Below are 27156 nucleotides of genomic sequence, written 5' to 3'. Positions count from 1 at the left end.
CCATATGCCTCATGCATGGCCCTAAAAAAAAAATCTTATTTGGTACAAATTTTTAGCAGTTCTACTATGCTTCTGATTTTATTTGAGCAGAGAATGTCCTTGCATTGTTTTGTAGAATACTGAGTTTGTATTCTAGGTATATATGTTTTTCTCCAGAGAACTTGGGTTTCCCCCATATATTCCATGGGTCAGAGTCAGTTTCAGCCCAACTCAGGTGAAATTTTACTTCTGGAGAGGCATACAGCACTCTAACCAGGCAGGACCTGGTGTCTAGCCCCAGTGATGGCCATTCCTTTTTTTATTATTATTCTGCTAATTTTATTTATTTTTATTCTGTTTTTTTATTGAAGTATAGTTGATTTACAATGTTGTATTAGTTTCAGGTGTACAGCAAAGTGATATATATATACATATACATATATATATATATATACACATATGTACATATATATATATATACACACATACATTTATACACTCTTTTTCAAATTATTTTCCCTGATGGGTTATTATAAAATATTGAGTATAGTCCCCTGTGTTATGTAGTAGGTCCTTGTTGGTTATCTATTTTATATACAATAATGTATATCTGTTAATCTCATACTTCTAATTTATCCCTCACTCCCCCCTTTCCCCTTTGGTAACTATAAATTTGTTTTCTGTGACTGTGGGTCTATTTCTGTTTTGTACATAAGTTAATTTGTATCTTTTTTTTTAGATTCTATATATAAGCGATATGATATTTATCTTTGGCTTACTTCACTTAGTATGATAATCTCTAGGTCCATCCATGTTGCTGCAAATGGTATTATTTCATTCTTTTTATGGCTGAGTAATACTCCATTTTGTATATGTACCACATCTTATTTATTCATTCACATTGATGGCCTTTTTTTTTTTTTTTTTGGACTTTTTAGGGCTGCACTCATGGCATATGGAAGTTCCAAGGCTAGGTATCAAATCGGAGCTACAGATGCTGGCCTATGCCACAGCCACTAATGCCAAGTTGCTGACCCACTGAGTGAGGTCAGGGATCAAACCTGAATCCTCATGGATACTAGTTGGTTTCATTGCCACTGAGCCACAATGGGAGCTCCTTGATGACCATTCTTAAATTGGTGCAAACCCAAAGAGCTAGATTATTTCCTAAACTGTGTGGAGGGGCCAGGCCCAGATGTTCAATGTGGCTCAACTTCTGGAGAAGCTACAAGATCAGCCCTCAGCAGTTCTGGGTCATGAACCTCACAGTGGCTTCTCTGAGTGTTAGACTACATTGAACAGTGTAATTTGTCTCCAACTGCTGTCTTGCCACTTTCTCCCAAACTTTTGTCCTTGGGCCCCAAACTACATTTTTGTTGTTGTTGTTGTTGTTTGGGTTTTTTTTGTTTTTTTTGTTTTTTTGTTTTTTAGGGCCACACCCGTGGCATATGGAAGTTCCCAGGCTAGGAGTTGAATCAGAGCTGCAGCTTTGGCCTACACCACAGCTCATGGCATTGCCAAATCCTTAACCCACCAAGCAAGGCCAGGGATCAAACCCAAATCCCCATGGATCCTAGTCGAGTTCATTACGGCTGAGCCACAGCAGGAACTCCCCAGAACACATTCTTAGATTGGTGACTGTGGGTTTCTATAGTTGAGACATCAGATAGTCATAACAAATAACCCTCCTCACCATTTTATATAAATAAAATTTTATATTGGCACTGATAGAAATAGCCCCAAAGCTACAGCTTCTCTGCAGAAGCCAGAAGACATGGGAAGCAATACCAAAATCGCAATGAAAAAAAAATCTTGCGATTAACCTCACCTATGTCTCACCTGCACCTCTCACCTCAGATCAGAAAGCTCTTTCACACAAGTAATAATCATTTGATCTCCCAACAATTAAGGAACATTGTGCTGGGCTCCCTGCCAACTTATCCTATTACAGTAGAGAAAATACTATCTCTAGAAGGTTCTCACTTCATCCACAAAGAAAGCCCCTCCCAGATTAAATCCTAATATACACCAATCCCCCTCCCACCTAGGTTTTTCCCATGCCTTTTTAAACAAAGCATATTCCATCAAATCCTAAATCCTTGCGTTCATCTTATCTGCTACCTTCTTGCCCTCCTTGTAAAGCACATCCTTGTACCACAGACATTAGTGAACCTTCATCCTAGAATTTACTCATCCTTCCCCTGGGTTCCCAATTGTCTAGCCCAGTGCCGTCCAATAGAAACATAATGAGAAAGCTACCTAAGTAATTTTAAATTTTCTAGCAGCCACATTTTGAAAAAGTAAAAAGGAGCAGGAGTTCCCTCGTGACGACGAAGGTTAAGAATCCTTTGTTTTCAGAGTTCCCTTCGTGGCTCAGAGGTTAACGAACCCGACTAGGATCCCTGAACTTAGGTTGGATCCCTGGCCTGGCTCAGTGGGTAAGGATCCAGCATTGCTTGTGGCTGTGGTGTACACCAGCAGCTATAGCTCCATTTTGACCCCTAGCCTGGGAACTTCCATATGCTTCGGGTTCAACCATAAAAACCAAAAAAAAAAAAAAAAAAAAAAAAAAAATCTGGTATTTTCACTGCAAAAAAAAGTAAAAAGGAGTAAGTGAAATCAATTTTTTAAATGTAATGTGGGAGTTCCTGTCGTGGCTCAGTGGAAACGAATCTAATGAGCATCCATGAGGACGCAGGTTCGATCTCTGGCCTCGCTCAGCAGATTAAGGATCTGGCATTGCTGTGAGCTGTGCTTTAGGTCACAGACTTGGCTTGGATCTGGCGTTGCTGTGGCTATGATGTAGCCAGCAGCTACAGCTCTGATTTGACCTCTAACCTGGGACTCTCCATATGCCGCACAGGTGCAGCCCTAAAGAGACAAAAAAAAAAAAAAAAAGTATTGTGATAAAATGTACGTAAAATTCACACCCTAACTATTTTTAAGTGTACAAATCAGGAGCATTAAGTACTTTCTCAATGCTGTGCAAGTATCACCACTATCCCTTTCCAGAACTTTTTCATCATCCCAAATAGAAATTCTATACCCATTAAACACCAATTCCCCTTTCCCCTCTTCCCCCAGTCCCTGATAATCTCTATTCTACTTCCTATCTCTATGAATTTGAATACTCTAGGTACTCATTTAAGTTGAATCATATAATATTTGTCCTTTTATGACAGGCTTGTTTCACTTAGCATACTGTCCTCAAGGTTCACCTTTGTTGTAGCATGTGGCAGAAGTTCATTCCTCTTCAAGGCTGAATAATATTTCATTGTATATATTACATACTGGGTTGTAGTGGTATTGTTTTTTTTGTTTTTTCTTTTTAGGGCCACACCCGAGGCATATGGAAGTTCCCCTGCTGGGGTCAAATAAAGAGTTACAGCTGCAGGTTTACGCCACAGCCACAGCAACAGGGGATCCAAGCCGTGTCTGCAACCTGCACCACAGCTCACGGCAACGCTGGATCCTTAACCCACTGAGAGAGGCCAGGGATGGAACCTGCAACCTCATAGTTCCTAGTCATATTTGTTTCTGCTGTGCCACAACAGGAACTCCCACGTACTGGTTATTTATTCCTCTCAATGGAAATTTGGGTGCAATCATCCTTTGTCTATTATGAATAATGCTGATATAAACACTGGTATGCAATCTGTCTGAGTCCCTGCTTTCAATACTTTGGGTGTATACCAGAATTAGTGAAATTAGTTCTAAAAAATATGCTTTACTTAATCTAACACATCCAAAATATTAAAATTTAACATGTAATCAATAGGTAAAAAGGAGATATTTACATATATTTTTGTATGGCTTTTTCCAAATCCAGTGTATAACAGTACTTCTCAATTATGATGCTAAATTCTTTTTGGCCATGGCCCCAGCATGCAGAAGTTCCCAAGCCTGGTATCGAACCTGAGCCACAGCAGTGACAACACCAAATCTTTAATCACTAGCCACCAGGGAACTCCTGGGACAGTAAATTTTCAACCAAAAAATGATCTTTGTTTAGATTTCACAAACTTTACAGTTGAAAAAAGTAGATTCACATACCCACATTGTTCCAAATATACTTTGGAATGTGTAAATTAATGAAAATTAAATAGAATTTAAAATTCAGTTCCTCATTCACATTTCAAGTGTTCAGTACACACATAGGGCCAGTGGCTCCCACCCATACTGATAAGGTCTAACTAATTGGGTAGAAATGCCTCTCTTTGGCCCCATACAATCTGCTCCATCCTACCTTCCTCAGTCTGCTTCCCAGTCTTCCCCAACATGTATTCTAGATTGAATGATCCTGAACATTAATTCAAAAAAACATTTATTGTGCACTGACAATGTGCCAAGCACTGTGCTAACCGCTGGATATAATGGGAAACAAATCCATTTTTCCATGGAGCCCAAAAAAAGGAAAAGGTGGGGCCAGCAGACATTAAAAACAAATAACCACGTGTGTGTGTGTGTGTGTGTGTGTGTGTGTGTGTACATATATATATATATATAGAGAGAGAGAGAATGCATACCCACACACATGTATATACACACACACCTAAATTGTTTATAAAATATACCCATATGGCGAAAAAGAGTGTGATGACAGGACAGGCAGATGTCAAAGAGCATCACACGAATAATATCTTAAAATTTTTGATAAGTACTTGGGTGAGGGGAAGATCTGATAGGAGTTATAATAGTGTGTTTTATGTAGAAGAGAAGCTTCCCAGAGGAAGCAACTTTAAGCTGAGACAGAAGGACAGATGACCTACTGAAAGAAGGGGCAGGGCAGTAAAGTGACAGGCAGAGTTCAGGGTGTGTAAAGAGCCTGGGGTGAGAAAAAGTTTCAGCTCTGAGAAACAAAGAGATCAGTAGTATGGTGCAAGTGTAGACAGTGGGGCCCCCCATGGACAGGTAAACAGGACTCGGTGTAGACAGTGAGGAGAATGGGCAAGGAAGCAGGACCCAGCACGTACAGGTCTTAACATCATCATAAGGATTTGGGGGTTTGTACCAAGTGCAACAGGAAAGCTCTTAAAGAATGTTTCAGGATGTTGGGCTGGCATTTCTTTTTTAAAGATCACTTTGACTGTTTGGGGAAGAAATGTCTCAACTCTTCAGCTTGGACCTCCTTCCTTCTTGGACCTGACCCCTGCTGCTTTGTCAAAGCTCAACCATAATTCTTGCCTTGTATTTATCTACTGTCACTTTAGGTACTGCCTTCCTTTACTGTTGTTACTCATGCTCAGCTCACTGATGTGCCTCACCTCTTTTCCAGAGGGCAGGAAAACCTTCATGCTCATTCTTGTGTGCCTGTAGCATGGATATGGAGCAGACAGACATGGCCAATCGGTTAAATCAGACTGAGTTCAAAGTCTAATCATAGTTTGCTACTTTCTCCCTCCAAAAAGCATTCTGTGACCTAATTCACTCTGTCTTTGATCCAACTTCTCTGTACTCTGCTTGCCATAAAGGCTGAAGTCCCTGAATAAGACCTTGGCAGCCCTCCGGCATCCGGGCTGGCAATACTTAATTATGAAAAGGGATTTTGTTTCAGGTCAGGCTAAGGTTACAAAAGGCATCAGCCCATATGTGACCTGGCACTTCAGAGCTTCAAGGAACTCTCCTTCAAAGTCCTGGCATGAAAACTATATACTTAACAGGATTCTTAAGAAATGCAAGAGTTCCCATTGTGGCTCAGCAATAACAAACTCGACTAGCATCCATGAGGACGCATGTTGGATCCCTGGCCTTGCTCAGTGGATTAAGGATCCAGCGTTGCCGTGAGCTGTGGTGTACGTCGCAGACTCGGCTCGGATCCCGCGTTGCTGTGACTGTGGTATAGGCTGGCAGCTACAGCTCCAATTAGACCCCTAGCTCGGGAACCTCCATATGCTGAGGGTGTGCCCCCCCCCAAAAAAGAAATGCAAATCCACCTCCAAGAAGTGATTGTCCTGGAGTGGATGTACCTTAGCTAAGGGTGCCAAAAGCATTAGATTTCTTTCTACCTTCCAATTGCTGTGGATTTCATGACCTGAGGGGGAAAGTGTGGAAAGGGCCCAAGCTGTGTGACATACAAACTGTGACCTTAGCCAGATTAAGCTCTGAGCCTGTTCTAACATCTGTTTTTTATTTTATTTGTCTTTTAGGGCTACAAGTGTAGTATATGGAAGCTTCCAGGCTAGGGGCTAAAGAGGAGCTACAGCTACCGGCCTACACCACAGTAAAGCCAGATCTGAGCCTTATAGGTGACCACCACAGATCACAGCAACATGGGATCCTTAACCCACTGAGACCGGGGGTGGAACCCACATCCTCATGGATCCTAGTTGGTTAGTTACTGCTGAACCACAAGGAGAACTCCTATTTTAACATCTAAAACGGGTATACTAAAACCTATTCCTACAACTGGTGAGAAGGGAAAATACCTAGTAGCAGTTTGTGATCAAACTGCTTTCTGTGTCTTTAAGGTTTTTAGGGGGGAGAAGGGCAAGGGAGAAAGAAGGGAGTTACCTTTGTCACCAATAGAAAAGCCAGTAGGTTTCCTTTTAGTCCTTCCTGGTAAGAAGACATTGTAAAGATATCTCAGAAGGGGAAAAAAATGTGAAATATACTATGAGAAATTTTTCAGTATCACACAATTTATGAGGATACAAAAGGTAAATAAAATTTTAACCTCAACAAAGCAGCCTTTTGTTTTACCCTAAACTCTGGGGCAGCCTGGACAACCACTAACAAAGTCTACCAATTCGGTTAGTTCCCGGATTATAAAAGATGACTGTGAAAGATGAGTAAGGATTTCAGGCTTCTCTCCACAGTCCCTCCCCAGCAGCACACTTGGGCTGAGCTGCCCAGGGGCACATTTTCTAGCTGCTTCATCACCGCTTCCACCCCCCCGCCCGCCACCCTCACGCAGTTCCACCAAGTGGGGCGTTTAGGGACTGGGGGCGTCCTATGTGTCCATCTGGATGCCCTGGGTCCAGGGGGGCCTGGGACCACCGAAGTCTGGACCACTGTCCATTCTTCCCCCAGGGCCCCGGATACTCTCACATCCCAGGACTCCTCCCTCGCAGGGCGCCTCCTCACCCGGGACCCAATCCCCGCCAGGTCAGATCGGGGCTGAGGCCGGTCATTGCCCGGGAGTGACCCGGGCCTAGCGCGAGCCCGGGGCGGGGAAGGGGTGAGCGCGCGCGCCCGGCGAGGCCCCGCCCCATCGCCAGATGCAACGCCGTAGGTGCGCGGTGATTGGCGGGTGCTGCCGCGGGATGAATGGGGTGACCGGGGCGGGGGAGCGGGGCGGGGGCGCGGGCGGTTAACGGTCCACCAGCCCTGCGAATGGAGGAGGGGCCGGGGGAGTCGGGTTCTGGTCCCCCGGCCTGGAGTGGGTGTGGGGGGCCGGAAGTGATGGGGCCCCCGCGGGGTGTAGGTCCGGACTCTGGGCCCGGTCGGAGCCGAGGGAGGAAAAGGTCCGGCCCTCGGGAGGGTGACAAAGGGCGTCCCGCCCCTGAGGACCCTTCCTGGGCACTTGTAGCCCACAGTCCAAAGATGGCCCGGAGCATTTCGGAGGAAGAGCTATGCTAGGAATCCTGTCCCGACACGCAGCTTTTTCCCGTCCCTCCACCAGTACCCCCCCCTTTTTTTTTTGTCTTTTTGCTATTTCTTGGGCCGCTCCTGCGGCATATGGAGGTTCCCAGGCTAGGGGTCGAATCGGAGCCGTAGCCACCGGCCTATGCCAGAGACACAGCAACGCAGGATCCGAGCCGCGTCTGCAACCTACACCACAACTCATGGCAACGCCAGATCGTTAACCCACTGAGCAAGGCCAGGGATTGAACCCGCAACCTCATGGTTCCTAGTCGGATTCGTTAACCATTGCACCATGACGGGAACTCCACCAGTACCCTTTTTTGACTTCCCGTTTTACATTCGGTCACCCAACAAATATCTATTGAGGACGTATTTTATGCCTGGCACACCCAGCGAACAAGGCACACTTGTTCCTGCCATCCTGAAGTTTAAAGGCTAAGTGGGAAGGAAGGGAAAAAAATAGTACGCAAAACAATCGTAGATTGTGTCAAGTGCTGTGAACTGAGTAAGAGCTAGTGTCTGGGAAGGGAGATGAGGTAAGCCGGGTGTTAGCCCAAGTAATAGGAGAGCTATCTGCAAAAGTGACTTAAAGTTAAAACCTGGAAAAGGGGAGGTGGGCAGTTTTAAGTAGAAGGTATAGACTTGCAAAGGCCCTGCTCCTTCAAAACTCTTCTCATCCTCTCCAATGTCTGAATTCCTGTGGCACTTTTTAAGGTATAGCACTTTTTAGCCTAGTATTGTAGTTTTATTATCTCAATTCCTGGTCCCTGAAGAACATTCAGTAAACATCCACTTAGCATCCACTAACTTGTGGATATCCTGCTAAGTGCCTAAGTTCATTTACAAAGTGAATAGAAGATTGATGAAGGTTTCCTGAATGTTCATTTTGTCCTTTTGTGCCTGTCGTATAAACTCACTGTAGCACCCTTGACCCTAGTTTTGGGGGATTTTTATTGATTTATTTAATCACAACCCAACTTTCCAGGCTTTCACACTTTCAGAGTTTGGTTACTTAATTGGGTGATCTAATAAACTAATTGGGTCTACCCATAAGTGAATAAAACTACAGTGCATTATTCTTCCCATATAATGTTTGTGTTTGTTTTTAATGTTTATGTTTTAACAGTAACCTATAGTGCCTTAATTCAAAGTAATAAGTAAAAATCGGAGGCACTTGACCAGCCCCCTGACTTGAAAAAAGGTTTATTGATATTGGGATGAGAACGAGGGTCCCTTCCCAGTAAACCCTCATTCAATGCAGTGGCAGCATTATTTGTTTGCAGGATGGCCTACTTTGATCTCCACCTCCTCCTTTCAAGTTTAGCAGCCTATCCCCACATGGGTAAATGTTTTTTTATGATATCAGAAAACCATACTGGGAAAGGCAAATTCTTATATCTGAAATATTGACATAGTTATCAAAATACTTGATTGTTATGGCAAGTTTACCCTTCAGTTCTCTGTGTCTGATTTTTGTTTTTAAAAGTAAAACTACTGGAGTTCCCATTGTGGCTCAGTGGATTAAGAACCTGACTAGTATCCATGAGGATGTGAGTTTGATCCCTGGCTTCGATCAGTGGGTTAAGGATCCGGCATCGCCATGAGCTGTGTTGTAGGTCACAGACGTGGCTTGGATCCCATGTTGCTGTGGCTGTGGTGTAGGCTGGCAGCTGCAGTTCTGCTTGAATACCTAGACTAGGAAATTCCATATGCCGAAGGAGGGCCCTAAAAACTATTGATGTTATCTCTGTTAGTTATCTATTGCTTCATAACAATTATCCCCAAACTTGGTGGCTTGAAACAATATATATATATATATATATATATTTTTTTTTTTTTTTTTTAATCTCAAAGTTTCTGTAGGTGAGGAATTGAGGCATTGCTTACTCAGGCGGGTTCTCTGCTCCAGGTTGTCTCACAGACTATAGTCAAGATGCCCAATGGCCTGTAGTTATCTCCAGACTTCAGGTGGAAAGGATCCACTGCCAAATTCACTCAAGTGGTTGTTGGCAGCATTCTGGTCCTTGTAGGCTGCTATACTGAGTACCTCAGTTCCTAGCTGTCTATTGGTCAGAGACCATCCTTATTTTCTTATTATGTGAGCGTCTCCAACATGGAACGTTGCTTCATCAAAGCATGCAAATCAAGAAGCTAAATGGAGGAGCTGCCTTGTGGTACAGAAGGTTAAGGATCCCATGTTGACACTATAGCTGTTCGGGTCACTGCTGTGGCTCAGGTTCAATTCCTGGCCCAGGAACTTCCACATGCCATGCTGTTGGGGGGGGATATATATATATATACACACACACACATATATATATATACATACATACATATATATATATATATATATATAGAGAGAGAGAGAGAGAGAGAGAATGGCAGTGAGATAGAAGTCACACCTAGTCTTGGAAGTGTCATTCCGTAATTTTTGTCATGGTCTATCTATCTGTTAGAAACAAGTTACTAGGCCTAGTCCATGAACGTGAATTTCAGGTGCCAGAGATCACTGGGGGTACTTTCAGAAGTTGCCTACTTTATTATTAAAGCACATTAAACTGATGACATACACTTGAGGCTCCAAAAGTGTTTCTTGCATGTCCTGAAACAGCCTACTATGATTTATTGTATTTATTATGAAGAAAGTAAATGATCTTTTGAGAATCCAGTTGAGTAAACATTCATTGAATGCCTACTATGTATCTGGCATAGCAAAGATAAATGATGCATTTTCTGGCCTTGAGTTGGGGGAGAGAGGTATAAGCAAATATTACAATATTATTAATATATGTGATAAAACAAAGGCCTGCACGGAGTGTTCTGGTTCTAGGGAGAAAAGGAAAGAAACATTCTGTTCTAGGTCACATTTGGTAAAAAGGATGGGGGGAGGTGGAGAGAAAAATGAAAAGATTAGATATAGATTAAGACTATGTAGCAGTTGATATTCTTGATCAGCAAAATATACAAATAATAACATACTTTTTATTTTCTAGCTTTCAAACATCCTAAAATTGCCTTGATTTTATATGTACAGAGTATCTGAGGGCTAAGTTATATATCTGAATTCACTTTATTGAAATACATCTGACAGAGGGCGGCAGTACATCATTTAATCATTCAGATTAGAAGACAACACTATAATGCTATTTAGCCTGAAAGGGAATTGACTGACATTAGGGAAAATATGAATTTCAAAAGAAAAAATGTCTTTCACAATGAGGTGCCATTGTTTTCAGAAGCAATAATAGTTTGCAGAAATAATTGAACTAACTGAACTCTAACACACACTTGCAGATTCATTTGACGCTTAATATGCCACCCACAGGAGTTTCTGTTGTGACTCAGCAGAAACGAATCTGACTAGTATCCATGAGGACAAAGATTCCATCCCTGGCCTTGCTCAGTGAGTTAAGGATCTGGGAGTTGCTGTGAGCTGTGGTGTAGGTCACAGACATGGCTAGGATCTGGCTTTGCTGTGGCTGTGGCGTAGGCTGGCAGCTATAGCTCTGATTCGACCCCTAGCCTGGCAACCTCCACATGCTGCGGTGTGGCCCTAAAAAGACAAAAATAAAAAATGAAAAGATGCCACCAACATTCTCAGCGAAAAGGGAATTTGAGATTGTGAAAGAAAATGGCATTACCAGTTTTTGGCATGTGAGAACATGTCTAATATTCTCAAAAAGCAAGGTATTTTAGGACACATTATATATATAACAAATATATAACCTAGAATGACTACATCAATTATGGCAAGTATTTGAAAAAACTGTTCTTTTTTTTTCTTTTGGGGCCACACCAGCAGCATGTGGAGGTTCCCAGGCTAGGGGTCTAATGAGAACTACAGCTGCCAGCCTACACCACAGCCACAGCAATGCCAGATCCTTAACTCATTGAACGAGGTCAGGGATCGAACCTGCAACCTCATGATTCCTAGTCGGATTTGTTTTCACTGTGCCACAATGGGAACTCCCCTGAAAAAATCATTTTCTAAATGACAGAATTAGGGCAAAGTATGTTCTGTCCTATAACACCAGCTCCAAAATTATCTGGAGATTTATAGAACACACTGCTCAACCAGAGGAGTCCACAGTTGAGGTGTGGCTTTTCTTTGTTTGTTTTATTATTAGGGCCTCAGCCAAGGCATATGGAAGTTCCCAGGTGAGGGGTCAAATCAGAGCTGCAGGGAGTTCCCGTCGTGGCTCAGTGGTTAACGAATCCGACTAGGAACCATGAGGTTGAGGGTTCAATCCCTGGCCTTGCTAAGTGGGTTAAGGATCTGGCGTTGCTGTGGGCTGTGGTGTAGGTCACAGACACGGCTCGGATCCCATATTGCTGTAGCTCTGGCGTAGACCTGTAGCTACAGCTCCAATTAGACCCCTAGCCTGGGAAACTCCATATGCTGCAGGTGAGGCCCTAAAAAGACAAAAGACAAAAAAAAAAAAAAAAAATCAGCGCTGCAGCTGTCAGCCTACACCACAGCCATAGTAACTCAGGCTCTGAGCTGCGTCTGCAACCTATACCACAGCTCACAACACCACCAGATTCTTAGCCTACTGATTGAAGCCGGGGATCAAACCCACATCCTCATGGATACTAGTCAGATTCTTAACCTGCTGAGCCACAATGGGAACTCCTCACACTAGTGTCCTTAACAACAGGACCACATCACTACTAAGTTTGGTTATCATCTGCCTTTTTTTTTTAGGGCCTCACTCAAGGCATATGGAAGTTCCCAGGCTGGGGGTTGAATCGGAGCTACAGCTGCCAGCTTACACCACAGCTCATAGCAATGCCAGATCCTTAACCCACTGAGTGAGGCCAGGGATCGAACCTGCATCCTCATAGATGCTAGTCGAATTCATTTCCATTGTGCCTCGACCGGAACTCCCTATCATTTGCTTTTGTCTACCTGATAGAGCTCTTTACCTGCTTAACATGTTATAGAACGAAATCCATCAATTAAGAAATTTCTCATTCGGAGTTCCCATCCTGGCCCTGGCGCAGTGGTTAACGAATCCAACTGGGAACCATGAGGTTGCGGGTTCGATCCCTGCCCTTGCTCAGTGGGTTAAGGATCTGGCGTTGCTGTGAGCTGTGGCGTGGGTCGCAGATGCAGCTCAGATCTCGAGTTGCTGTGGCTTGGGCGTAGGCAGGTGGCTACAGCTCTGATTCAACCCCTAGCTTGGGAACCTCCATATGCTGAGGGAGTGGCCCAAGAAAAGGCAAAAAGACAAAAAAAAAAAAAAAAAAAAAAAAAGAAAAGAAAAGAAAAAAAAGAAATTTCTCATTCGATAACCAGCAAAGTAGAAGATACATTGAGAAGCTGTATTGATTTAAAATCTTACCTTTGACATAGCTCAGCACATAAAGAAGAACCAAGACCAGATTTCACTCTTAATCCTGCACTAACTGGCTTTGCAGCCTTGGGTATGTCACTCAATGCTTTGGGGGCTCAATTTTTTCATCTTGTTATGGTGCCGAAAGGGTAGAGGAGAATGTACTGGGCAAGGTCTTAGAAACGTATAAGTAATAGAAAAAGAACTAGTAGCAAATTTGACTCATTGAGATAAACATCATAATAGTATCTATTTCAAGAGAAAGTGCTTGATATTCAAGATAACTGATGTATTTATAGAAGAGTAAAGCGTTCCAAATTCATTCCAACTTAAAACAATATATTTCTTTTTCATCATAACCATAGTTATAGTCCTTCTTCTTTTATTGCACTTTAAAAATGTTAAGCAGTCTTGGAGTTCCCATTGTGGCGCAGCAGAAATGAATCCAACTAGGAACATTGAGGTTGAAGGTTCGATACTTGGCCTCAGTAGGGTAAGGATCCAGCATTGCCCTGAGCAGTGGTGTAGGGCGCAGATACGGCTCAGCTCCCACGTTGCTGTGGCTGTGGTGTTGGCTGGCAGCTGTAGGTCCAATTCGACCCCTAGCCTGGCAAATTCCATGCCACAGGTAGGGCCCTTAAAAGCAAAAAAAAAAAAAAAAAAAAAAAAAAAAAAAAAAGAAGAGAAAAGAAAAAAAAAGGATAAGTATTCTCTTGGAAAAACTTTTCAGATTTTAACATTTCAGAGAAGTGAGGCTGTGGCTCTGGTGTAGATCAGCAGCTGCAGCTCCAATTAGACCCCCAGCCTGGGAAATTTCATGTGCTGCAGGTGCAGCATTAAAAAGAGAGGGGGAAAAAAACCTATCTTACTGATCTGCATTTCAATTTTTCACTCATTTGTTAATTTATCCATTGAATAAATATTGATTGAGCTCCTACCAAGTTCCAGACAGTGGTGAAGAGAACAAAGTCTGTGCCCTCAGTGGGTAAATGATGGGGTGAGGATAAACAGATATTAAAAACAAACCTGTTGTATATCAGAGAGTGGTAAATGCTAAGGAGAAAAATAAAGCAGAATAAAATGGTTCCAGAATGTGGGAAACAAGGAGGAAGACGTTACAAATTTAATGATCAAGGAGAACTCTCTAAAAAGATGACATTTAGAGAACCAGAGTGAAGCAAGGGTGTACGTGGAAATTTCTGGGTTAGGTTATTCTAGGCATGGGGCAGGCGACAGTAAGTGCAAAGGCCCTGAGGAAATTCCAGTGCTTATTAAGCTCAAGGAATAAGAAGGATGCCATTGTGGGAGGAAGGCAGAGTAGCTTTAGAAGATCTGAGAAATGGCAAAGTCCTTATATGCCATTGTAAGGGTTTTGATTTTTACTGAAACGAGAATTTAATAAATGGTTTTAAGCAGACAAGTGACACGATCTGGCTTTGGTTTTAAGACGATCACTCAGGCTGCTGGGTTGGGAATAGACTAGGAGGAATATGCAGAAGTAGAGCTCAAGATGATTGCAAAATTCTGGGCTATTGTCAATGGTGACTAAACTGGTGGCTGTGGTAAGGTGGTGAAAAATAAACAGATTCTGGGTTTGTTTTGAAGATGGAGCAGGCAGGATTATGCTGATGCATGGAAGTAGGGCATGAAAGGAATAGGGGAGCTAAACATACTTCTAAGGTGTTTGTCTTGAGAACACCTGAATGGAGTCATCATTTACAAAGCTGGGAAAGACCACAGGAGGAGAGGGTCTAGGGGAGAATCAAGATTTCTTATCCTCAGCTTGAGATGCCTTTTAGACACCCAAGAGGAGAAGTCATTAATAGGCAGTTAAGTATGTAAGTCTGGAATTTAGGTGAAAGGTTTTGGTGGAGAAATACATTTGGGAGTCAGCAGAGTAGAGACAGAATCCAGAGCCATAAAAAGTGGGTGATAATATCACTTAGGAAGTCAATATGGATAGAAAGACCCCTTTCACTACGTAGTTGTTCCTGGATAGAGTACTAGAAACGATAAAAGGAAATGGAAAAGAAAAGGCCGGAGAATTCAGAAATAGTTCAAATTGTTCACTCATTCAGCTGACATTTATGAGCATCCACTATTTGCTGGAGGCTAGCATCTGCTAGCTATTGGGAAAACAGCATGGTGGGCTAGGCATGGGCTGTGCCTTCCAGTAACTCACATCCATCAAGATGAACGCTCAAGTGGAGTTCCCACTGTGGCTCAGCGGTAACGAACCCAACTCGTATCCATGAGGACGTGGTTCCAGCCCTGGCCTCGTTCAGTGGATTAAGTATCTGGTGTTGTTGTGAGCTGTGGTTCAGGCTGGCAGCTGGAGCTCTGTAACCTGGGAACTTCCATATGTCATACCTGTGGCCAAGAAAGAGAGAAAGGGAAAGAAGGAAGGAAGGAAAGAAAGACAGAAAAAGAGAGAGAAGGAAAGATGAACACTCAAGGACAGGAATAGAGATAAACCTGGGTACATGTTGACCAGCAATGAAAAAGAGTAGCACCAAAGTAACAAAGGAAGCACAGACTAAACCCAAGGTCTGAGGAGGCAAGGAAACTGCTTTTTTTTTTTTTTTTTTCTTTTTTTCTTTTTAGGGTCGCACACAGAGCATGTGGAAGTTCCCAGGTTAGGGGTCTAATCAGAATTATAGCTGCTGGCCACAGCCACAGCCACGCCAGATCTGAGCCAAATCCTTGACCTACACCACAGCTCATGGCAACGCCCGATCCTTAACCCAGTGATCGAGGCCAGAGATCGAACCTGAAACCTCATGGTTCCTAGTCAGATTTGTTTCCACTGCACCACGACAGGAACTCCAGGGAAACTGCCTTTTAATCTCTCTCTCTAGCAAAGACAAGCCAGGCCAGTGGGAACCCCTGGCAACAGGTAACAGAAAACATTAGAAAAGAAGATAAAAGATCACGGGGGAGTAAAAACGTAAAGACAGAGATTAAATAATGGCATCCTTAGTATAAACTAGCTTATACTTGGCCTATATTTTAGTCAACTTTCAAATGTTCAGGGGCAAACATAGGCTTGTAGTTTTATCTTGAAAGACAGGTTTCATTGTGTCATGCAAATACCTGCTCAGCACATATAGTATTTCGTCTTCATTAGCATGGCATTCTAATGAGACTTTCAACCATATTTCCTAATTCAATTCCAAGTATTATATCAATAGAACTCATTTCCCAATATTTTTCAGTGCTGAAGCAACCTTCTGAAGTGTGTGGTTGGATGAGATCTGGGGCCACAGAAAGAAAATGCTGTCAGGGGAGTTACTGTTGTGGCTCAGCAGTTAACAAACCTGACTAGTATCCATGAGGACTTCGGTTCTAACCCTGGCCTTGCTCAGTGGGTTAAGGATCTGGCATTGCTGTGAGCTGTGGTATAGGTCACAAACGTGGCTCAGATCCTGCATTGCTGTGGCTGTGATGTAGGCTGGTGGCTACAGCTCCTATTCAACCCCTAGCCTGGAAACTTCTATATGCCACTGGTGCAGCCCTAAAAAAAAAAAAAAAAAAAAAAAAAAAAAGACAAAAAAAGAAAAGAAAAGAAAATGCTGCCAGAACAAAAGGAAAGAAAAGCAGGAGGAAGAAGACGAAACGGAATAAAACAGTGAATTAGTACATGAAGATAATTCAATAATCACTTCTTGCGGGACATCCATGGATGCTATAAGGAAACTGGCAAGAGTTACAGGGCTTTGTTACCACCTCTACTTGTGTTCACTTCTGACAGGTTGGTTATAAGGACTTGAATGGCTCCAGCACAGTGTCTAGAACCCGACTGGCCAAGAATCTGATTCGGACACTCACTAAAACACTTTCCTTGAACACGGCTGTTTATTTATTTTGATTTATCTTGAAAAAGATTATCCACAGGTAAGTTGCAGAGTCTTTTTTGCAGCCTTATCTATGAATGTGATAGTGCTGCCATATGGGTATCTTGTACTGAGGTCATGGTAGTCAGTTTACAGAGTGTAAGAAGCCTTGTGCGGGGGCAGAAATTCCCGCCTCAATCATCTATATATTGGGAACCCTAAGTGTCTAGCTGGTGAAAGAATGAGAACATGACCTTACCAGCACAAGGTTTTTTGTTTGTTTGTTTGTTTGTCCTTTTAGGGCTACACCTGTGGCATATGGAGGTTCCCAGGCTAGAGGATGAATCTGAGCTGTAGCTGCCGGCCTACACCACAGCCACAGCAATGCCAGATCTGAGCTATGTCTGCAACCTATACCACAGCTCATGGCAATGCCAGATCCTTAACCCACTGAGTGAGGCCAGGGATCAAGTCTGTGTACTCATGGCTACTAGTCAGGTTCATTAACTACTGTGCCACAACGGGAGCTCCTTAACAGTTTTGGTAGGAGTCCTGAGACATAACTATCTAACAGAGAGTTGGATTTCTGGGGCAGAAAATGAAAGCAACTAGTGTGACGGAGGTGATGAGAAGGTGGGGTAAGAGCCCACACACTTATTCAAAACATATTTACTAAGCTCTTATTTACAGCAGGTACTATAGTAAGATCTATAGTGGATAAATAATGAGCAAAATTCAACATGGCTCCCCCTCCAATGGCGTTTACAGTCTACAGTAGTGGTCCTTAAAGCAGAGGTACAATGGAGTTCCTGCTGTGGTGCAGTGGGCTAAGAATCCGACTGCAGGGGCTCAGGTCATTGCAGAGGTGCAGGTTTGATCCCTGGCCTGGTGTGGCATTGCCTCAGCTGTGGCTTAGGTCATATCTGCAGCTTGGATTCCATCCCTGGCCTGGGAACTTCCATATGCTGCAGGTGTGGCCATGAAAATAAATAAATGAATGAATAAATAAATAAAGCAGAGTACCCCATGGGTTAAGCAAGATGGGACTGTCAGGAAATTACAATGCAGAGTGAAACATGTCCTAGTGGAAGACAAGATACACAAATGTCTAAGGCATATATGTCAAGGTTATGTGAAAAGGCATCTGTTGCAGGATAGGAATAAAATAAAAAAATAAAATAATGGAACTTAATGCTTACTTTTAATTGACTCTAAGAAATAATTATTTAATATTTAATGTATGACCTGACAGTATAAGTCCATTTAAAAAATAGATATTTTTGGTAATATGGGCTTAAAACATTTTATTAATAGGTGAAGACAATGAAAACATTTGCGTGTGATATTTGGAACAGCATTTGATAATTTGGAACATCATTTGATAAAATGAAGATTTTGGAATATAATTTAAATTTGACACTTTTGGAGTTCCCGTCGTGGTGCAGTGGTTAACGAATCCGACTAGGAACCATGAGGTTGCGGGTTCGGTCCCTGCCCTTGCTCAGTGGGTTAACGATCCGGCGTTGAAGTGAGCTGTGGTGTAGGTTGCAGACGCGGCTCGGATCCCGCGTTGCTGTGGCTCTGGTGTAGGCCGGTGGCTACAGCTCCCATTCAGCCCCTAGCCTGGGAACCTCCATATGCCGCGGGAGCGGCCCAAGAAATAGCAACAACAACAACAACAACACCAACAAAGAGAGACAAAAGACAAAAAATAAAAAAATAAAAAAAAACAAAAAAAAAATAAATTTGACACTTTTAAAACCTGGAAAGATAAAACTCAGAGAGGCTTACAAAGAGCTGAACTGACTCTGTCCTTGAACTGTAAGAAGGAGATACTTGTGCCCAATTCATCTATGCCTCTGGCATACGCTTTCCACATGCCTCTCACAGAAAGTTCTTAGTTACCTGTGTATCTTAGTTTCCACTGCATCATTTACCACTCTGACGGTAGTTGTTTCCGACTATCATTTAAAAGGAGGAGGGGAACTTTGCAGTCTTTTATTTCTAATACCTAGCATAATATCTGACAAACTGGAGTTCCTGTATGCCTCAATGGGTTAAGGATGCAGCGTTGTCACTGCAGTGGTTTGGGTGGCTGCTCTGGCGCAGGTTGGTTTGTTTGTTTATTTATTTATTTTTGGTCCTTTTTCTAGGGCCGCACCTGCGGCATATGGAGGTTCCCAGGCTAGGGATCGAATCGGAGCTGTAGCCACTGGCCTATGCCAGAGCCACAGCAACTCAGGATCTGAGCCTCGTCTGTGACCTACACTACAGCTCACAGCAACTCTGGATCTTTTAACCCACTGAGCAAGGGCAGGGATCGAACCCTCAACCTCATGGTTCCCAGTCGGATTCGTTAACCACTGCGTCTGGTGCAGGTTTGATCCTTGGTGGGCGAACTTCAGCAAAAAACAAACAAACAAATACAAATATATAAATATATATTCATTCTGACAAACAAGTCATTCAGTGCTTGTGGTGTTGAATGGCAAGTGGCTGTTAAAAATCTTAATTACTTGTATATGTTTACATTATCTGATTTGTATATAGTTTGTACACTGTATTCCTACTGCAATGGCCCAGTGCCTGGTACACAGCTGGCACATGATAAACATTACATTGCAAATTTATGAAAGAATAAATTTGCCTACATTAAATGGTGGATGGTGTTGGGTCTGTGAACATGGGGTAACAGAACCATAACCAGATGGCACAAAGAGAAAGGCTTAATTTCAGCGGCTTCCTATGGAGAGAGCATAGAATACTAGGATGATGAAGGCCTCAAATTATCCAAGTATCAATGAAAAACAAGGATCTTCTACTTGTGCCCTGAGCACAAAGCACTTTGTCTTACATGCTTAAATTTGTCTAGCTGAAGAGACGAATTTCACTTCTCCACCACCATTCCTCCTTCTACAAAAAGTCTTAAGTAGAAATGGAGTTGGTAGTGATCACTAAGGAAAAAAAAAGAATCTAAGAAAAATCACGGTGAATCTACCACCTGGGAGTTAACCCTCAGCATCAGTTTTGTGCGTTTTTTTGTGGTTGTCCCATCTTGTTCGCTCCGGTGGTCTCCGTAGGCATTTAACCCTTACAGTTCAAACCAAGGAGAACTGGCGGCCTTCCAGAACCGGCGAGGAGAATGCACTCGAGTGGGCTTCTGCCACCCAAAAGCGGCTACAAAACCCTGCCACGCCTGGCAATGAGAGAATCAGAGTTCAGGGCATCGGGAACTTCACTGCTTCTATTGCGCAGGCTCTGCGTTCCACGCAGGCTTATTAGGAAGAAAGGGGATAAAATTGCCCAGAGACACGTGAACCCGAGGGGACCAACCCCGGCCACGGCGCCCCACAGCATCGGATTCTGGAATTTACAATCACGAAAGTTCTATTGTCTCGCGATTGGCTCCGGGGTCGCATGACATCATAGCGCTTGATTCGGCCTCCGGGCGGCGATTGGCTGGCCGCGCCATTGTGACGTCACGGTCAGCCCACGTTCTGATTGTAGATACCCAGCGCCTTCCTCTTCCCATCGCGGCGGCTCCTGCTGGCCGTGCCTCCCTCCTGCCTCCTCCCGGCTCTGCTGGCTCCCCACGCTGCAGCCACCGCCTCGCCGCTTCTGGGAGCCGCCGCCGCCGCCCTTGGGCTAAGAGGTAAGCGGGCGGCTCTGGGAAACTTCTCCCGGCCGCCTCTCGGCCATGACACCCGTGCCGGCGCGCGCCCGGGACTGAGGGCTGCAACCCGCCGTTAGGTCCCGAACCCGATGAGCACTAGCCGCTGCGAGCATGGCCCGCGCTGCGCCCGCGTGGCGGGGGAGCCTGGTCTCCTCGGCCCGCTCCTGGGCGTGGGGAGAGCTGTTCGGGAGCCTCGGGAGTTTCCGCGAGATGCTGTCTCACCTGTTTGGCGGTAGAAGCCGCCAGCAGTGAGCACGCTGACGGGCGCGGCGGGAACGCACCCTGGGCGCCACTGGGAGGTAGGGCGGGTGGGCTCTTGCGCTCGGGTTCGCTTGTTTGGGCGGGATGAACGCGCGGCTGGAGGTCCAGGGAAGCGCCTCGAGAGCGATCGCGCTTTCTCGGGGGAGAACAAAACCCGGGTGAGCGGGGAGAACCTCTGAGGGACTGCGGGGTCGCGGCGCTGGTTGGTCCTCGGCCCCACCGGCCTTTCCTTTTCTCTCTTCCCTTCCCGCCTCTGTTCCTCGGAGGGAAGCCCGCCAGCCGGGGACCGCTTCGATTTTTATTAAAACCAGATAACTATAGCCCTCCGTTCTCGAAGAGGCTGGGACTGGTGGGGAAGCGCTGGGGCGGGGACTCAAGACCCTCCTGGGCGGCCCTTGCTGGAGTCCCCGGCGCGGAGGCGGCGGGGCGCGGACTGGAGCGGCTAGCTGCCGAGGAAGCCCTGGGGTTGTGTCTGCTGCTAGTGGTAGGGAAAAGTGCCCTTTTACAGCTTACAGGCCGATAAGACTCAGCCCCCACCCGCCAGTGTAGGGGTGGAGGGAGTTGTGCCTGGAGCAAGAGCTATTCTTTTAAACTATCTTGCAACCTTTGGGTTCCATGTCCTTGCAGTTTAAGAAGGCTGGTGGTTTCTCCTGCCCACGATTGGAGTTCAGCTCAGCTCCCCCGGTTTCCTGATTGCAAATTTGGAGAATGCATTTGGCCCCCTTTGGGGTTGGGGGTGGGGGGTCCCGTATGGAAGAATCCAGTGCATGATTTATTGGCTGGGCTACAGAATCTAGGGATGCGGCGATAGAATGGTGAGGAGCGAGCTGCCTTAATTCTTTAATAGAGGGACCGTGGCAGGAAGTGCCTTATAGGGTAGTACGGAAGAGCTAAAGTTCCCTGTTAGGTTTGGTAACTTGTTCCCCTGACCACTCCAGAGATAAAGTGTTGGTTTGCACTTGTTTTGCTTGCACCACTCTGCCAGCAGCATTTGGTGCAGTCTAATGATATGGATGGACACAGCCAGTTTGCATTCGATGGCTGTGGACGAACAGTAACTTTTCATCTGCGCTTTGGCACAAGCAGATCCCTTTTTTAGCCTGTTCACAAGCTGCCTGGGATTCTCCAGGGAAAGCTCCATACTTGAAAGAGAAATGTCACTAATGTCCCTTTTAGATTCTTGCCCCAGATTGTAATTTCTCATTGCCAGCAACTTTTTTCTGTACCGTTTCTCTTTTTTGCACTTGTTTTCTGTTTCTAACTGAAGGCGAGGGAGAATGTTACTGATGATTACAGATGGCTAGTTTTACAGAATATAGAACAGAACTCTGTTGAAAAGTGAAAGTAGAAAGTGTATTAAGGTTTGATGGTCAGACTTTTTCAAGAAAAGCACTTCATAACTTCAGACACTGTCCTCCCTGCCTTGACTCAATTTCTTTGTTTGTAATTGGGGGTTTCATGTTGCAGAATTGTCAGGGATTCCAAGAGATGATACAATTGAAAGTGCCCAGCATGGGGCTTGTCAAATGGTGGTTTGGTAAAGGTTTCTTCACTTATTTTTCTTCTTGGGAAAGGGGAAGTGACATTTAGGGGATGTGGCCAAGGATAAAGCTGGAGAATCTCAAATAACTGGGAAAATAGTCAAAACTAGGTTTTCACAGACACTAATCCCAATCTCCCTTCAAACCCACTTTTGAAAATGAGGTGTTATCACTTTCCCTGGGATCAACTGAGCTTCCTTTTTCTTTTTTGGGGGGGATGGGGTGGGAAGGGTCAGCATTCTTAATTTTTGGATATTTGCAAGGATCTTTTTTCCCACTGCCTCCTCTTTTCCTCTCAGCATAACTACTGATTATCCTCCTCTTCCTAGAGGTAAGAATCAATCCTTGGGTTTCCCACTTGAATTATTCAAATCAAGGCAAAACTGTTTCCCTTCCTTTAGGGTGAATTGGATGCCTAAGTAGATAGTGAAGAGGGTGAGTGATGCTTTTACTTCTTTCTTGCTACATTCTTCTTCTTCCCTAAGAAATTTTGTAATTATTTTTAATTCCTCCTTTGTGCCTACCAACTCTTGTTACTGATCTTTCCATTAGTTACCCATAAACAGGTCTCTCTCTGCATGCCTTCAGTTTCAGGTGTTATTGATGTGAGCACCTTCCTTATTAGTAAGTAGTTGCTTTCCAGGCATAATTCTTACAGCCACCCTATGAGAAGTGCTAGTCCCTGCCTTTTTTTTTTTTAAAGAATTGAGAACTAACTAAGGCCCAAGATGACAGTTGAGCTGTCCAGATTCACAGAGCTCTATCTCCTGTGTTGTACCTACTCCTTTGTCCTCGTGCTGCTTGAATTTGTTCAGTTGGCTCTGTGCCATTTATGTTACTCTGTAACTTAAAAATCTAACATCATGATTAAAGGTCCATCTTCAAGCCATCCAGGATTAACAGTTTGCCATTTTTCAGATCTGTGTAGTCTAGTCCCACATTTGATTCATCTTTTTTTTAATACTGACTCGTGAGTTTTGGGGCATGTACTCTGTGTGTGTTTGTTGGGGGCGGGGGGAGGGGGTTGTATACAAAGTTGAATGACATAGTTTCTGATTCCAAAGGACTTCCTGAGTTAGTTTACCCTTTAATCCTTTTACACGCATACTTAATCTGCACCTGGGACTAAAAGGGGATCAGAAGCAGGTTTCTGGTGGGCTTTTCTCACTGTACCTGGGAAAGCTTTATGGTAGAGCTACCCATGTTAGACATATCAGTGCCTAGCACTGCCATATTGGTGAGGATGCTTTTCTTGCAGGAGGCAGGAAACCCAACTCAGATGGGCTTAAGTGACCACCTGACTTGAAAAGTCCTACAGGTAGAACTTTTGCTATTTCTCTGAAGTCTTCTCAGATGTTGATAATGTCCATATGCCGATTTTGCAGGATGACTGCCAGCTGTAATTTGGACCCCATGTTGCCATAGTCTCATGGGGGCTTCCTTTCCCACCACCTTCCAAAGAATGTCCTTCCCCTTGAGGTAATTGATTTAGGCTTTGGTTACTTGAAGTATTAACTGAAACAATGGTAACCTGGGGCCCACCCCAACTGAGGAGTGGATTTCAGTTTCACCTCTCCTATTTGGCTGCTAACTACACCTTCAGGGAAGACCCCTTGGACATAGGGGTTGTCCGCCACAATGTCCCATAATGTCAACTGTAAGGGCCTCCCAGGATGTCAGGCCCCATAGAAGAGATGATTGTATTAAATGAAACAGAACTGAATCAACATTTGAATTTCACCTTACCCGTCATAGAGGAGCTTTGCAGACACACAAGAGATCAGAGGACAGGTATTCTAGGAGAGGAAGTTTGGAGAGCAAACAAGTGAATCATTGGGCAGAAAGCAGGCTGCCTGAGGCTGATAGAGCAGAAGTGGAAAGAAAGGTTAGAAAGGTAGATTGTTGATGATAACAAAGGCTAACATATTGAACTGTTAGCTACACGTCAAACATTGCATTGAGTCCTTTTACGTGGGTTTATCTCAAGTATTATTATTTGGTACTGGGAGCAGAGAAGCTTAGACACTTACCCAGGGTCACAAAGCATTCTCGCCTGGGTGGTCTGGATCCCTTGTCTTCCCTGAGATGCTGGGTAACAGGACCACTGAAGCTTTTGAACTAGAAGGAGTGTATGGTGAATGCTGAGCTCCAAGAACATGAGTGAGAGTGCATGGGGTGGATCACTGGGAGCGGACACCAGGGGTGTGGGGTGGACTGGGAGGCTGTTGGAGGAGGTCAGAGCAGTTGTCAGCCTACCTGAAGCATAGGCTGGAGAGAGCTGGTCATAGGAGAATGTTTCTAGGATAAGATCTAGGCAACTCAAAGACCAGTTGGATGGAGGACCAGCAAGAGGAAGGGCTCTTTGGGGCCTGGGGGGGTAGAAAAATGCAGTATCATAGAGGGAGGGGACGGAGGCTTTGTTCTCAGGTGGAAACATCCAGACTGGCTACGTTCCATCCAGACAGAACCTTTCTCCCTGTCCAGTCCTGTTCCTTTTTGCAGCCATTGTTGGCCTTTTTATTCATTTGGGGAGGGGGGTTGGCCCTTCTGCAAATATGTGTTTCCAGCACATTTCATCCATCTTCACTTTTTCACAACTTAGCATGTCTGGGTAGAGGTGCAGCTTATAATTAGCGGCATCTTAAAATCACGCAAGCACTCTTTCCCATTTTAATCTCACTGAAATCAGGATGCTTCCCACCTTTGAGTGAAGTGTTGTCGTTGAGAAAAAGTCCAGTGTTGCTGAAGCCCATGCAGGCAGTTGCCGGCAGAGCTGAGAGTAAGTGCTGGCTTCTGGGCTCCTTCCTGTCAGCTGGGTTACCTCAGCTCACATAAGAGACAATAAACATTACCTCATAATATAGGATTACAGTAAAGCACATGCATATTTCTTTGTTTATTAAAACAGAGGTAACCTGAGAACATTGGAAGGCATAGTGGTTTAGGTAGGTGCCTCATCCTTGTATATGCTCCCCTGGTTTCTTATCCTAAACTGCCTACCAACCTTAAGAAAATCGACTCTGGGTATTGGTCCCTTTCTTTAAAATTAAACGATTAAACCAAGGTGATTTTCATGTCCCTTTCAAAATTAGAATTTTCCATTTTCACTTTTGCTGAGAGCAAAGCCTTTGTTTCTGTTTGACCAGGGATAGAGAATGTAAGTTAAAATCATTTAGGTCTTAGGAAAGCAGATGATAGAATCATTGATGGAAATGACAGCTTTCTGAGGTTAAACAGAACTGCTGGGGTGGTTCTGGCCTAGCAAAGTGAATTGTTTAGGAAGGAAACTGACCTCATTTTGAGTTTCTGTCATAGAATTCCTGCCCCCCTGGAGTTCCCGTCGTGGCGCAGTGGTTAACGAATCCGACTAGGAACCATGAGGTTGCGGGTTCGATCCCTGCCCAATGCTCAGTGGGTTAACGATCCGGTGTTGTCGTGAGCTGTGGTGTAGGTTGCAGACGCGGCTCGGATCCCGCGTTGCTGTGGCTCTGGCGTAGGCCGGTGGCTACAGCTCCGATTCAACCCCTCACCTGGGAACCTCCATATGCCGTGGGAGCGGCCCAAGAAATAGCAACAACAACAACAACAAAAAAAAAGACAAACGACAAAAAAAAAAAAAAAAAAAAAAAAAAAAAAAAGAATTCCTGCCCCCCCATTCCAATTTCAATCCACAAATGTTATCATTAACAGTGGTATACTTCCTTTACAGGGATACTTGTATTTAACTTAAATGCATTTGCTCTGAGAATTGTGTGGTCCCTGGATTTAAAATAGTCATACCTGGGAGTTCCTGTTGTGGCTCAGAAGATTAAGAACCTGACTAGTATCCATGAGGATGCAGGTTCGATCCCTTGCCTCACTTAGTGGGTTAAGGATCTGGCATTGTTTCAAGCTGCAGTGTAGGTCACAGATGTGGCTTGATTTGGCATTGCTGTGGCGGTGGCATAGGCTGGCAGCTGTAGCTCCAATTCCATCCCTAGCCTGGGAACGTCCACATGCTGTAGGTACGGCCCTAAAAAAAAGTTAAACTTGGTGAGTTTTTAGAAAGATTGAATCCCCATCCTCTTCCTGCCCCCTCCCTTGCCAGTCCTGTTTAAGCAGTTGTATGTAATGTCTTGATTTTCCTTACATCTTTTTTTTTTTTTTTTTTTTTTGGTGTTGGATGGGGCACAGAATACTTTTAGAAAGCCAGCCACCAAGAAGATGATGGACTCATGTCGCAAAGAAACATTCTGCCTAAGTTAGAATCCAGAATCCTTTTATGCTGAAAGGGGACAGAATACAGTCAGACGTTTCCTGGTTCTAGCAGACTCCAGAGAGATGTGTTAATTTCTTCCTTCCTGCAGTCATCCTGGGCCTGGTCAGCATGTTTCCTGTGAGCAAAACAAAGGTATTTTAGCTTAATACTCAGTTACCTAGGAGGCAGAGTTCCCAGAGATGGGCCGCTGTATATTTTTATATCCCAAGTTAGACTTCTGTACCTTTTTGTTTGTTGTCTTCTTGCTGACTGGGATTTAGGAAGTCGTTTTCTAAGATGTTTAATGCTGGGACTATCATACTTTTCTCTATTAGAGTAACCATTTGCTTGCTTGCTTGCTTGCTTTCTTTCTTTCTTTCTTTCTTTCTTTCAGCTTTTTAGAGCCAATGGAAGTTCCCAGGCTAGGGGTCAAGTCTGAGCTGTAGCTGCCTCCCTACACCACAGCCACAATGATGCCAGATCCAAGCTGCATCTGATCCCTGCATCTGACGCCGGATCCTTAAGCCACTGAGCGATGCCAGGGATAAAACCTCATGGATACTAGTTGGGTTCATTACTAATGAGCCACAATGGGAACTCCCCGAGTAACCATTTTCTTGAAACACCTACAGTTTCCAAGGACAGCCCTTACACAAAGTTAGTGCCCTTCGGCTAACACATCCGGTTACGGGCTCCGTCTCTGTTAAGCTCT

General features: G+C 44.3%; 1 protein-coding gene and 1 long non-coding RNA gene across 10 annotated transcripts in view; both read left to right on the top strand.

Annotated features, from left to right (window-relative positions):
* The window catches only part of LOC106504565 (uncharacterized), a 46662-nt gene extending 29873 nt beyond the window's left edge, over window positions 1–16789 (top strand). Inside the window, exon 3 of one of the 2 annotated variants that reach the window (XR_014810285.1) lies at window positions 16651–16789. This is a non-coding gene — a long non-coding RNA (uncharacterized LOC106504565). Of the gene's footprint in view, window positions 1–6125; window positions 6261–16650 lie in introns of those variants that run through there. The other variant, XR_014810284.1, reaches the window with a different exon arrangement.
* Window positions 1–27156, top strand: part of ELOVL5 (ELOVL fatty acid elongase 5) — a 184776-nt gene that overhangs the window by 92288 nt on the left and 65332 nt on the right. For 2 of the 8 annotated variants that reach the window (XM_021098831.2, XM_021098832.2), the window contains exon 1: window positions 20227–20384. The exons of 2 other annotated variants lie outside the window; for them this stretch is intronic. The gene's annotated coding sequence lies outside the window, so the exon portion shown is untranslated. Of the gene's footprint in view, window positions 1–20226; window positions 20825–26380; window positions 26598–27156 lie in introns of those variants that run through there. 4 more of the 8 variants (XM_084968365.1, XM_084968362.1, XM_084968363.1 and 1 more) reach the window with 3 other exon arrangements.

The sequence above is a fragment of the Sus scrofa genome, chromosome 7 (genome assembly GCF_054392235.1).
Source record: "Sus scrofa isolate SSC_HxYL_T2T_F1_AM1 chromosome 7, Sscrofa_HxYL_maternal_Yorkshire_Landrace_v2.0, whole genome shotgun sequence".
In the NCBI taxonomy this organism is placed as follows: Eukaryota; Metazoa; Chordata; class Mammalia; order Artiodactyla; family Suidae; genus Sus; species Sus scrofa.
This window is presented reverse-complemented; position numbering and strand designations above follow the sequence as displayed.